A 12,615-nucleotide genomic window follows, 5' to 3' on the forward strand; every position below is an offset into this window, starting at 1 on the left:
CCACACATCTCTCTTACCCTTACGTTACTTACTCGATCAAACCACCTCACACCACACATTGTCCTCAAACATCTCATTTCCAGCACATCCATCCTCCTGCGCACAACTCTATCCATAGCCCACGCCTCGCAACCATACAACATTGTTGGAACCACTATTCCTTCAAACATACCCATTTTTGCTTTTCGAGATAATGTTCTCGACTTCCACACATTCTTCAAGGCTCCCAGAATTTTCGCACCCTCCCCCACCCTATGATCCACTTCCGCTTCCATGGTTCCATCCGCTGCCAGATCCACTCCCAGATATCTAAAACACTTTACTTCCTCCAGTTTTTCTCCATTCAAACTTACCTCCCAATTGACTTGACCCTCAACCCTACTGTACCTAATAACCTTGATCTTATTCACATTTACTCATAGGGGATAAGAGTGAGTGCTCAAATTACAGAGGTATAAGTTTGTTGAGTATTCCTGGTAAATTATATGGGAGGGTATTGATTGAGAGGGTGAAGGCATGTACAGAGCATCAGATTGGGGAAGAGCAGTGCGGTTTCAGAAGTGGTAGAGGATGTGTGGATCAGGTGTTTGCTTTGAAGAATGTATGTGAGAAATACTTAGAAAAGCAAATGGATTTGTATGTAGCATTTATGGATCTGGAGAAGGCATATGATAGAGTTGATAGAGATGCTCTGGGGAAGGTATTAAGAATATATGGTGTGGGAGGCAAGTTGTTAGAAGCAGTGAAAAGTTTTTATCGAGGATGTAAGGCATGTGTACGTGTAGGAAGAGAGGAAAGTGATTGGTTCTCAGTGAATGTAGGTTTGCGGCAGGGGTGTGTGATGTCTCCATGGTTGTTTAATTTGTTTATGGATGGGGTTGTTAGGGAGGTAAATGCAAGAGTCCTGGAAAGAGGGGCAAGTATGAAGTCTGTTGGGGATGAGAGAGCTTGGGAAGTGAGTCAGTTGTTGTTCGCTGATGATACAGCGCTGGTGGCTGATTCATGTGAGAAACTGCAGAAGCTGGTGACTGAGTTTGGTAAAGTGTGTGAAAGAAGAAAGTTAAGAGTAAATGTGAATAAGAGCAAGGTTATTAGGTACAGTAGGGTTGAGGGTCAAGTCAATTGGGAGGTGAGTTTGAATGGAGAAAAACTGGAGGAAGTGAAGTGTTTTAGATATCTGGGAGTGGATCTGTCAGCGGATGGAACCATGGAAGCGGAAGTGGATCATAGGGTGGGGGAGGGGGCGAAAATTTTGGGAGCCTTGAAAAATGTGTGGAAGTCGAGAACATTATCTCGGAAAGCAAAAATGGGTATGTTTGAAGGAATAGTGGTTCCAACAATGTTGTATGGTTGCGAGGCGTGGGCTATGGATAGAGTTGTGCGCAGGAGGATGGATGTGCTGGAAATGAGATGTTTGAGGACAATGTGTGGTGTGAGGTGGTTTGATCGAGTAAGTAACGTAAGGGTAAGAGAGATGTGTGGAAATAAAAAGAGCGTGGTTGAGAGAGCAGAAGAGGGTGTTTTGAAATGGTTTGGGCACATGGAGAGAATGAGTGAGGAAAGATTGACCAAGAGGATATATGTGTCGGAGGTGGAGGGAACGAGGAGAAGAGGGAGACCAAATTGGAGGTGGAAAGATGGAGTGAAAAAGATTTTGTGTGATCGGGGCCTGAACATGCAGGAGGGTGAAAGGAGGGCAAGGAATAGAGTGAATTGGAGCGATGTGGTATACAGGGGTTGACGTGCTGTCAGTGGAGTGAATCAAGGCATGTGAAGCGTCTGGGGTAAACCATGGAAAGCTGTGTAGGTATGTATATTTGCGTGTGTGGACGTGTGTATGTACATGTGTATGGGGGGGGGGGTTGGGCCATTTCTTTCGTCTGTTTCCTTGCGCTACCTCGCAAACGCGGGAGACAGCGACAAAGTATAAAAAAAAAAATATATATATATATATATATATATATATATATATATATATATATATTATCCCTGGGGATAGGGGAGAAAGAATACTTCCCACGTATTCCCTGCGTGTCGTAGAAGGCGACTAAAAGGGAAGGGAGCGGGGGGCTGGAAATCCTCCCCTCTCGTTTTTTTTTTAATTTTCCAAAAGAAGGAACAGAGAAGGGGGCCAGGTGAGGATATTCCCTCAAAGGCCCAGTCCTCTGTTCTTAACGCTACCTCGCTATCGCGGGAAATGGCGAATAGTAAGAAAAAAAAAAAATATATATATATATATATATATATATATATGAATGAAATTGAGTGGGAGACGTATAAAAGAAAGAGACAGGAGGTCAAGAGAAAGGTGCAAGAGGTGAAAAAAAGGGCAAATGAGAGTTGGGGTGAGAGAGTATCATTAAATTTTAGGGAGAATAAAAAGATGTTCTGGAAGGAGGTAAATAAAGTGCGTAAGACAAGGGAGCAAATGGGAACTTCAGTGAAGGGCGCAAATGGGGAGGTGATAACAAGTAGTGGTGATGTGAGAAGGAGCTGGAGTGAGTATTTTGAAGGTTTGTTGAATGTGTTTGATGATAGAGTGGCAGATATAGGGTGTTTTGGTCGAGGTGGTGTGCAAAGTGCGAGGGTTAGGGAAAATGATTTGGTAAACAGAGAAGAGGTAGTAAAAGCTTTGCGGAAGGTGAAAGCCGGCAAGGCAGCAGGTTTGGATGGTATTGCAGTGGAATTTATTAAAAAAGGGGGTGACTGTATTGTTGACTGGTTGGTAAGGTTATTTAATGTATGTATGACTCATGGTGAGGTGCCTGAGGATTGGCGGAATGCGTGCATAGTGCCATTGTACAAAGGCAAAGGGGATAAGAGTGAGTGCTCAAATTACAGAGGTATAAGTTTGTTGAGTATTCCTGGCAAATTATATGGGAGGGTATTGATTGAGAGGGTGAAGGCATGTACAGAGCATCAGATTGGGGAAGAGCAGTGTGGTTTCAGAAGTGGTAGAGGATGTGTGGATCAGGTGTTTGCTTTGAAGAATGTATGTGAGAAATACTTAGAAAAGCAAATGGATTTGTATGTAGCATGTATGGATCTGGAGAAGGCATATGATAGAGTTGATAGAGATGCTCTGTGGAAGGTATTAAGAATATATGGTGTGGGAGGCAAGTTGTTAGAAGCAGTGAAAAGTTTTTATCGAGGATGTAAGGCATGTGTACGTGTAGGAAGAGAGGAAAGTGATTGGTTCTCAGTGAATGTAGGTTTGCGGCAGGGGTGTGTGATGTCTCCATGGTTGTTTAATTTGTTTATGGATGGGGTTGTTAGGGAGGTGAATGCAAGAGTTTTGGAAAGAGGGGCAAGTATGAAGTCTGTTGGGGATGAGAGAGCTTGGGAAGTGAGTCAGTTGTTGTTCGCTGATGATACAGCGCTGGTGGCTGATTCATGTGAGAAACTGCAGAAGCTGGTGACTGAGTTTGGTAAAGTGTGTGAAAGAAGAAAGTTAAGAGTAAATGTGAATAAGAGCAAGGTTATTAGGTACAGTAGGGTTGAGGGTCAAGTCAATTGGGAGGTGAGTTTGAATGGAGAAAAACTGGAGGAAGTGAAGTGTTTTAGATATCTGGGAGTGGATCTGGCAGCGGATGGAAACATGGAAGCGGAAGTGAATCATAGGGTGGGGGAGGGGGCGAAAATTCTGGGAGCCTTGAAGAATGTGTGGAAGTCGAGAACATTATCTCGGAAAGCAAAAATGGGTATGTTTGAAGGAATAGTGGTTCCGACAATGTTGTATGGTTGCGAGGCGTGGACTATGGATAGAGTTGTGAGCAGGAGGATGGATGTGCCGGAAATGAGATGTTTGAGGACAATGTGTGGTGTGAGGTGGTTTGATCGAGTAAGTAACGTAAAGGTAAGAGAGATGTGTGGAAATAAAAAGAGCGTGGTTGAGAGAGCAGAAGAGGGTGTTTTGAAATGGTTTGGTCACATGGAGAGAATGAGTGAGGAAAGATTGACCAAGAGGATATATGTGTCGGAGGTGGAGGGAACGAGGAGAAGAGGGAGACCAAATTGGAGGTGGAAAGATGGAGTGAAAAAGATTTTGTGTGATCGGGGCCTGAACATGCAGGAGGGTGAAAGGAGGGCAAGGAATAGAGTGAATTGGAGCGATGTGGTATACCGGGGTTGACGTGCTGTCAGTGGATTGAATCAAGGCATGTGAAGCGTCTGGGGTAAACCATGGAAAGCTGTGTAGGTATGTATATTTGTGTGTGTGGACGTATGTATATACATGTGTATGGGGGTGGGTTGGGCCATTTCTTTCATCTGTTTCCTTGCGCTACCTCGCAAACGCGGGAGACAGCGACAAAGCAAAAAGAAAAAAAAAAAAATATATATATATATATATATATATGATCAAAATAAGAATAAGCAACTTGAAATCAAACTTTACCAAACTCTAAGTATATTTATTGATCTTTCAATAAAGATTGGTAAAATAAACAAAGCAACAGGGTGGTGAGGTGTGATGACTCATTAATATGGTAGAGTTTATGTAGCCTACTGAGTGCCCTTGTAGTTCTGATATAACATACATCTACAACCAAGCTGCAACAATATTGATGATATAAATCCTGATAGGTGAGAATATTGCTGAGATAAGTCTTTGTGGATGAGAACACTGCTGAGAGAATCCCTCTTAGGTGAGACTTTTACTGAGCTAAATATAAACACTGTAAGCTTCTGTAGTTTCAGAAATGCAGACGGTTGTAAATGTATGCTATTGTTGTTGAATCATGTGTGTCCAAATTATGAAGTATATTTAATTTGGCTGTCCTCAACTTGAAATGTTTTGTGATTGGCTCCATCCTTTTGTGTGTGTGTGTGTGTGTGTGTGTGTGTTAGCTACAGTGTGGCATATCTCCATACTATATGACTAAGGGAAGGCCATACTTGGTAGGTTTATAATCTTGGGGGTAGGGGTGGGATGTCACTCTGACCTGTAAAAATAAGTCACATCATGGCTACATGGCAACATTCTCAGCTGGCCACATGGAAAGAGTTATTTAGCCTTTAAGTGTTCTGCCACACAGAAGCACAGAATGTCTTAATGCATTTTTTTGGATACTGCGTGCTAAAAAAAAAGCACATACGAAACATTTCAAGGTTGCGAGTGGTAGATTTCCTTGATAGATGATGACATGAATTTGGAAGAGTTAAGGCCAAAACCACAAAGCATCTACAGCAATTGGTTTTGCTAACACTTGACAGTAAGCTTAGGTTCCTATACTTAGTGGGCAGTAGTTTCACCTATGGAAGCAGATGCATTTTTGAAAGTGCACCTAACAAAGAAGTCATGTCTCCTGCTTTCAAGGGCAAGAGGCTAAGTGAAACAGCTAAGTAGCCCTACACTAGTGTTCTTGATTTCATGCTCCTGTGCTTCCGAATTATTGAAGTCATAATATTTAATTTGGCTGTCCTCAACTTAAAACGTTTTGCATGCACTGCTCTGTCCTTTTGTTTGTATGTGTATTAGCTAGAATGTGGCATATCTCCATACTATATGACTTAAGGTGGGAGGGGGGGGGGGGATACTTGGTAGGCTTATACATCTTTGGGGTAGGGTGTCACAATGCCCTGTGAAAATAAGTCACATCATGGATACTTCGCAAGTTTCTCAGCTGGCCACATGGAAAGAGTTATCATTTAGCCTTTAAATGTCCCACCATACAAGAACATTTAATGATGTAAGGCACTTTTTTGGATACCGTGTACCTAGAAATGCAGTCATGAAACATTTCAAGGTGATGGGTGTTAGATTTCCTGTATGGTTAAATGATGGCAATATTTGGAAGTTGAGAACAGCACAAAACATCTACAGTGATCAGTATTGCTAACACTTGATAGTAAGCTTAGGTTTCTCTATTCAGTGGGCAGCAGTTTCACCTGTGGGAGCAGAAGATGCATTTTTGACAGTGCACTTGATGAAGAGTCACATCACCCACCTTCAAGGGCAAGAGGGCAAGTGAAACAGTCATGTGGCCATACACTATGTTCCTGACTCTACGCTAATCAAACAGGAGATTCTAAACGTTTCTTACTGGTGCATGAAATTAGCTCCTGTGCATCTGAATTACTGGAGTCACATAATATTTAATTTGGTTGTCCTCAACTTGAACTGTTTAGCATGCACAGCTTCGTCCTTTTGTATGTGTATGTCAGCTAAAGCATGGCATATATCCATACTATATGACTAGATGGGGCATACTTGGTAACTTTATGAATGAGGGGGGGGGGGGGTTAGTGTCATGCTGACCTATGAAAATAAGTCATATCAAGGTACATGGCAACTTTCTCAGCTAGCCACATGGGAAGAGTTGTCATTTAGCCTTTAAATGTCTCACCACACAGGAACACATAGTGTTTTGGATGCTGTGTCCCTAAAAATGCATACATGAAACATTTCAAGATGATGGGTGGTAGATTTCCTTGATAGTTAAATGATGACGCAGATTCATAAAAGTAGATGAATAGCACATAGCATCTACAATGATCGGTACTGTTTACACTTGATAGCAAGCTTAGGCTTCTATACTTAGTGTGCAGTAGTTTCACCCATGGAAGCAGAAGATGTAATTTTGAAAGTGAATCTGATGAAGGACAAGAGGGTAAGTGAAATGGTTACGTGGCCCTACACTAGTGTTCCCGATTCCACGCTGATCAACTAAAGAGTTGCTAAAAGTTTCTTACTAGTGTGTGTAATTAGTTCCTGTGCTTAAGTACAACAATTTGCCTTATAATTCCCTAAAATACCTTAATGTCTGCATTTCTAATGTACTTCCATATTCCCTCTACAGAGATGTCCACTAATGCTGTTGATGCCATCACCAGCCATGCCCACATAATTGGAGTGTGTAAGCTTGGGACAGCAGTGGCCAGAACTGCTGCCAAAACAGCCTTCCCAGAGAGCAACATGTGTTGGTGGATAAGAAGATGGTAAGAGGAGGGCTTAGTTCAGACGAGACCACAAAGTGGACAACTTCAGTGCATGACGTGTGAGGAGGATGAACAGATGGTGCAAGTAGGAAGGAACATACCCAAGACATCTGTCCATGTGACCCATCAGCTACAGTTGCAGTGTCTTCCATGCACCACCGTACACCATCTCCAGAATGAGAAACTGAATCAAGCACACAGGGGAGCACACCTTAGATTTGTCCTGCGACATTTAAGACTGGGAGAAGATTATTGGAAAGACAATCTATACAGACGAAAAAAATTTTTCCTCTGTTCAGGCAGATTCAAGACTATGCTGATGCCTTCCCAATACCCATCACAGCTCTGAAAATATCTCCAAGCTTCAGTGCAGTGGCAGAGTGCAAGTGTCATTTTGAGAATGGACGTGGAAACATGGGCCTGGCAAGCTGTTAGAAATTGCAGGTTGCTTTAATAGCCACCAATACACTGAAATATGAGAGAATGTTCCTTCTGTTCATGCCATGATCATCCCAGAGCCAAGTGTCATCAAGCTCATGCAAGGTAAGTGTTCAATACATACAAGGAGAACAGAGTGTGAGTGGTTTAGCGCCCACCCAGAAATTTGTCTTGAATTGGCCCATGAAAGGGTGCGGCATGAACCCCATTGAAAACCAGTGGGCCAGTTTGTGCTGAAATTGGAATGTGGGTGGGGATAGGAACGAACAAGGTATTTTGGACACTGCGCACGAGATATGAAACAGCCTTCATCATTATCCATAATGTCTGCAGAAATCTCGTCCATTCTTTTCCCATAAGGATTCAGGTTTTCGATGCCTGGAGGGAATGGATATGAAATTAGATATAATCAAGACTAATTTATCATTTTACCACAATGAATTAAAGTTCAGGCTCATCATGTAACCTAATCACACACCTTCAGTCTCTCTTTATGTAGAATTACTGAAAATAGTGCAACAGATCCTTTTAATATCTATATATGAGGGATATAAACTTACTCTCCAGTGTTTAGTTTCAATTTTCAGAAACCTTTAAAAGGTAAAGCATCATTCAGCCACCTGACTTTGTTTTGTTGTTCAAAGGAAAGAGTCTGTTACATATGAATTGTGAGCACATAAAAAAAAGCAAAACATCAAGCTTAAGTTGCAGAGTTTCTCTGTTCTTAATCTAACCCTAAACAACTATTTCATTACATGACTCTCAAGGAGAAGGATGCCAAGTTCTGTGTCAAGGTAGTGGCAACTACTGATTACAATAAAATCTGGAAATCAAAAAAGTTTGAAACAACTGAAAATCATGAAATGAACTTATGTTAACCACCAAACAAGTTTGGCAGTTCTCATTGAATGTGATTAAACCCCTCAAAAATTCGTGCATGGATAATAATTCAGGTAAATCCATAGCCAATGCCTCCATCCTCACCAGAACAGCTCTCTTACCAAAGAGAGGCACCTTGGTCCACTCTGTGAATCAAAGACTCAAGATTCACAGCAGTTTTGATATGATCATGATTCAAATATGAGAGCTTCAGCACATCAATGGAATTTCAAGACTTTAGTCAGCGACTGTACCTGAGAGTGGATATGGAAGCAAATTTAACCATGGGAGTTTAAATGAGCCACAGAGTAGATAATGGGGCATTGGTCTCAGGCACCATGTGGAATGTGGGGAAAGATAGGTCACTGTCTTTAAGGGTAAATTTGGTTATGTTTGATGGCATAGTAGTTCCATCAATGCTGTACAGATGTGTGGTGTGGGCTTAGGCAAAAATGTAAAGGATAGGGTGAATGTGTTGGCAATGAAATGTTGGAGGACATTATTTGGTGTAAGGATGGTTGAGGGAATAAGAAATCATAATTATAGTGTAAGAGAGAGATGTGGCTGTAAGAAGAGTTGAAGAAGGTGTGCTAAAATGGTTTGGAAGTATGGAAAGAATGAGTGAGGAAAGGATATTAAGAAGGAACATGGAAATGGGAGAAAACAAGGGAGAAACCAATGAGGAGGTGGAAGGATGTAGTGAAAGAAGCTTTGAAGCCTAGGAGCCAGAACTTTCAGGTGGGTTCAAGGCATATGAAGTTTAAAGTGTATTGGTGTGATGTAGCTTACGGTAGTGCTGTTGACGGCCGAACCAAGGCATATAAAGCGGTCAGGGGAAACCATGCAAACCTATGGCAATCCTGATTGTGGATAAGGAGCTCTGTTTCTGGTGCAATATACATGACAGCTTGAGAGTGAATGTGGGCAAATGAGGACATTTCTTTGTCTGTTCCTGGCATTACCTACCTAACACAATAAAAAGAGAACATGTATGAGAAAAAATAGAAGCATATTCCTAATAATAATACCCAACTGCCTCACTTTAGATGGGCTAACTTCAAGTACAAACAAACAATGGCCTTATTAGTAAACATCCACCTTACTCATCTTATGTAACGTACTGAAACCAGAACTTACTTTAATAAAGGAAACATTCCACCATAATCAATAACATTGTTTTTTTCTGGATTACGGTCACAATCACATATATCCTATTCAATGAAGCTCTCCTCATAAGGATCAGTGATATGGTACTATCATTGGTCTATTTTTGTTGTTTTTTAAATACAACTGATGAATTTCTGTCCTAACACAAAAATGTAATAAAATTATGTGAATTGTTAAACATTACTTCTAACTCCAAAGTTAGCATTTTTATATTCAACTGTATCTAAACAAGGAGTAACAAATCATTTGGATGTATGTATTCATATAAAAATAAGACATCTGAGGTAAACCAATGAATAATGTGCCATTATAAGAATGGCTAATGAAGATAAACACAGAAAAAGGAACACAAAATTCAGATAGACACACTATTTCTCATTTCCACTACAGTTATGGTTATAAGATCAAGAAACAAATTATTTTTCATTGGGAGGAATTTATCATCACATTCTTCACACCTCAGAGCATAGATATGAAAAGTTTCTATATTCCAAAGAACTATGCTTTTAAGCCAAAGATTTCAAATTTCATCAGAAAATTACCTGCTAGCTCATTTTACCCCATGCTCTGCAAAATGTGGATGCACAATTACAGCCTTTAGCTAAGAAATGTGGATTAACCCCAAATTCATAAAATACACTGAAATTTGCAAACTTGATGACTGCTTCCTAATTTCTACTAAATACTGGTAGAGAATGCACATTTCAGTTGCATGGAATATGCTATCACCATTTCTGATGTTTGGATGATCATTATTTTAAAACTGTCATTTATACTAATAACCGTATTTTACATGGAGTCTTAGACTTAGGTACAAAAAATCTTTTTTTTTTTTTTTTTTGTAATCACTGACATTTCCAGGAGTATTCCCCAAAATGTAATGATGCAGTGAAGGTGTTATTTTCAAGGAAATACTATTTTGTATACACAATTAAAAGCTTTTTTGTTTACAGATATGCTTCATAAAAATATATATCAAGTATTGCAATATCTACTTTCATTTTTCATGTCCAACCAAAGCAATGTTTTTATTCTGAATTACAATACTATTGTTTTCCACAAGCAACAAGACACTAGTGAAAAAGACCAATCACTTCCCCCGGCTTCACACAAATAAAATATTTTACGTTGAGTGACACATTTTCTTCATAATGGTGCAAGAGAAGTCCAGAACTTGCAAGTATTCATCACTACCATCCAAGAGTCGATGATCACATACCTATGGAAAAGGTAACATTAATCAAAAGTATGTAATAAAAAAATTTATTATGATTATCATACTGAACATTGAGATATAAGCCCTCAGAGCTATCATGTGCATTTATTGGCAAAAAATCAAAGTAAATGACGGTAAAGAACATGTGTCTAATGTTTAATGTTTCAGTCACCAATGTCCACAATAAAGAATTGGCTCTGACAAGTAATCAAATGTCTTTTCCTCAACACATAAGCAACAAGACCTTTGGGCTAGACCCCATCAGATGCAAAATAATCATAAGAAATGTTTTACAAAGGTATACAAATAAGAAACAGTGATTGAAAGGTGCACTTATGTAGTACACACATTTCCCTCCTGCAAGAAAAGGTTCAAACCTCTGCCACTTGTAACAGCAATCAGGGTACTTATCAATTCAGCCACCACTGTCCAAAATTGAGAACTGGCAATTTTGATCACAAGTAATCGAAAGTCTTTTCTTACATACATAGCTAATGAGACCTCTTTAGAACTAGTTCCTGTTAGGCTCATAGTTGCCAGAAGTAACATTTTACCAATCTTTCCATCAATGTGGAAGTATGGAAAAATGACAAGGTGCTTAAAATAAGCACTTGCATAATACATACATAACTGTCTAGAGAAAGAGGATTCAAACCTTTGCCACTTGTGGTGCTGCTTAAAATAAGCACTTGCATAATACATACATAACTGTCTAGAGAAAGAGGATTCAACCCTTTGCCACTTGTGGTGGTAGTTGGGGCGCTTATCCACTCAGCTACCAGTGTCCATTCTGGCTATTCGTCAAAAGTAATTCAATGGCTTTAAGCTCTCAAAAATAGGCAACGAGACCATGGGCAAGTTTTTGTCAGACACTGTAAGCAATGGTAACATTGTAACAATCTCCCTTATCAATGCATTGGTATACAAATATGAAATAATGCTTAAACAAGCTTACATAGTACTGTACATCTATTAACCTCCACAGAAAGACGATTCAAACCTCTGCCACTAGTGGAAGCAGTCAGGGTACTTATCCACTCAGACACCTGTGTCCTAAAGTGGCAGATGTTCAAATGCACAAGTGAGTGGTGTTCGAGTTGGTATACCTAGGGGGAATAAGGTGCCAATTATAAATTATGGACCTCCATGGTGTAGCAGTCAATGCAACTATTCATCCTACCTGGGGGCTGGCTTATGAACGGGTACCTGGCTTAAGCTAGGGTATATGATCAGTGTCTGCAAAAAACCTTGTCCATCCACCAAATGTTTTGAAAGGCAGTCATGTTTACATTTTAGTCCCATGCAATCTCTCCTTTGACCTTGATTACTATCTGCAGACATCTAGTCTTTGTTTTGGGTCCACAGGGGTCTTGATCTCCTGAATGAGGCAGGGCGCTGATGAAATACAAGCTTGACTTTCATCTGGTTCCAGCAGTTATTAATTGGATTAAGTTCTGCGAGAATTCCCAGGACACTTCAACAGTTGAATATTTTTCCCTGATCACCAGTAAATCCCTTTCTAGCCTTATAGCAGAGGGAACTATCCTGTATAATGTGATCACACCTGTGTACTTTATAAAAAGGAAGCAGATGGTCTTCAGCACCTTAATGTATGGCTCTCCATTAATTGTAGTGTTTTAAGAAGTATAACCTTCCTCTACCCATTGCACAACTAAATGTTTTGAAAGGCAGTCATGTTTACATTTTAGTACCATGCAATCTCTCCTTTGACCTTGATTACTATCTGCAGACATCTAGTCTTTGTTTTGGGTCCACAGGGGTCTTGATCTCCTGAATGAGGCAGGGCACTGATGAAATACAAGCTTGACTTTCATCTGGTTCCAGCAGTTATTAATTGGATTAAGTTCTGCAAGAATTCCCAGGACACTTCAACAGTTGAAAATTTTTCCCTGATCACCAGTAAATCCCTTTCTAGCCTTAGCAGAGGGAACTATCCTGTATAATGTGATCACACC

This window comes from Panulirus ornatus, chromosome 9 (assembly GCF_036320965.1).
Source record: "Panulirus ornatus isolate Po-2019 chromosome 9, ASM3632096v1, whole genome shotgun sequence".
NCBI lineage: Eukaryota > Metazoa > Arthropoda > Malacostraca > Decapoda > Palinuridae > Panulirus > Panulirus ornatus.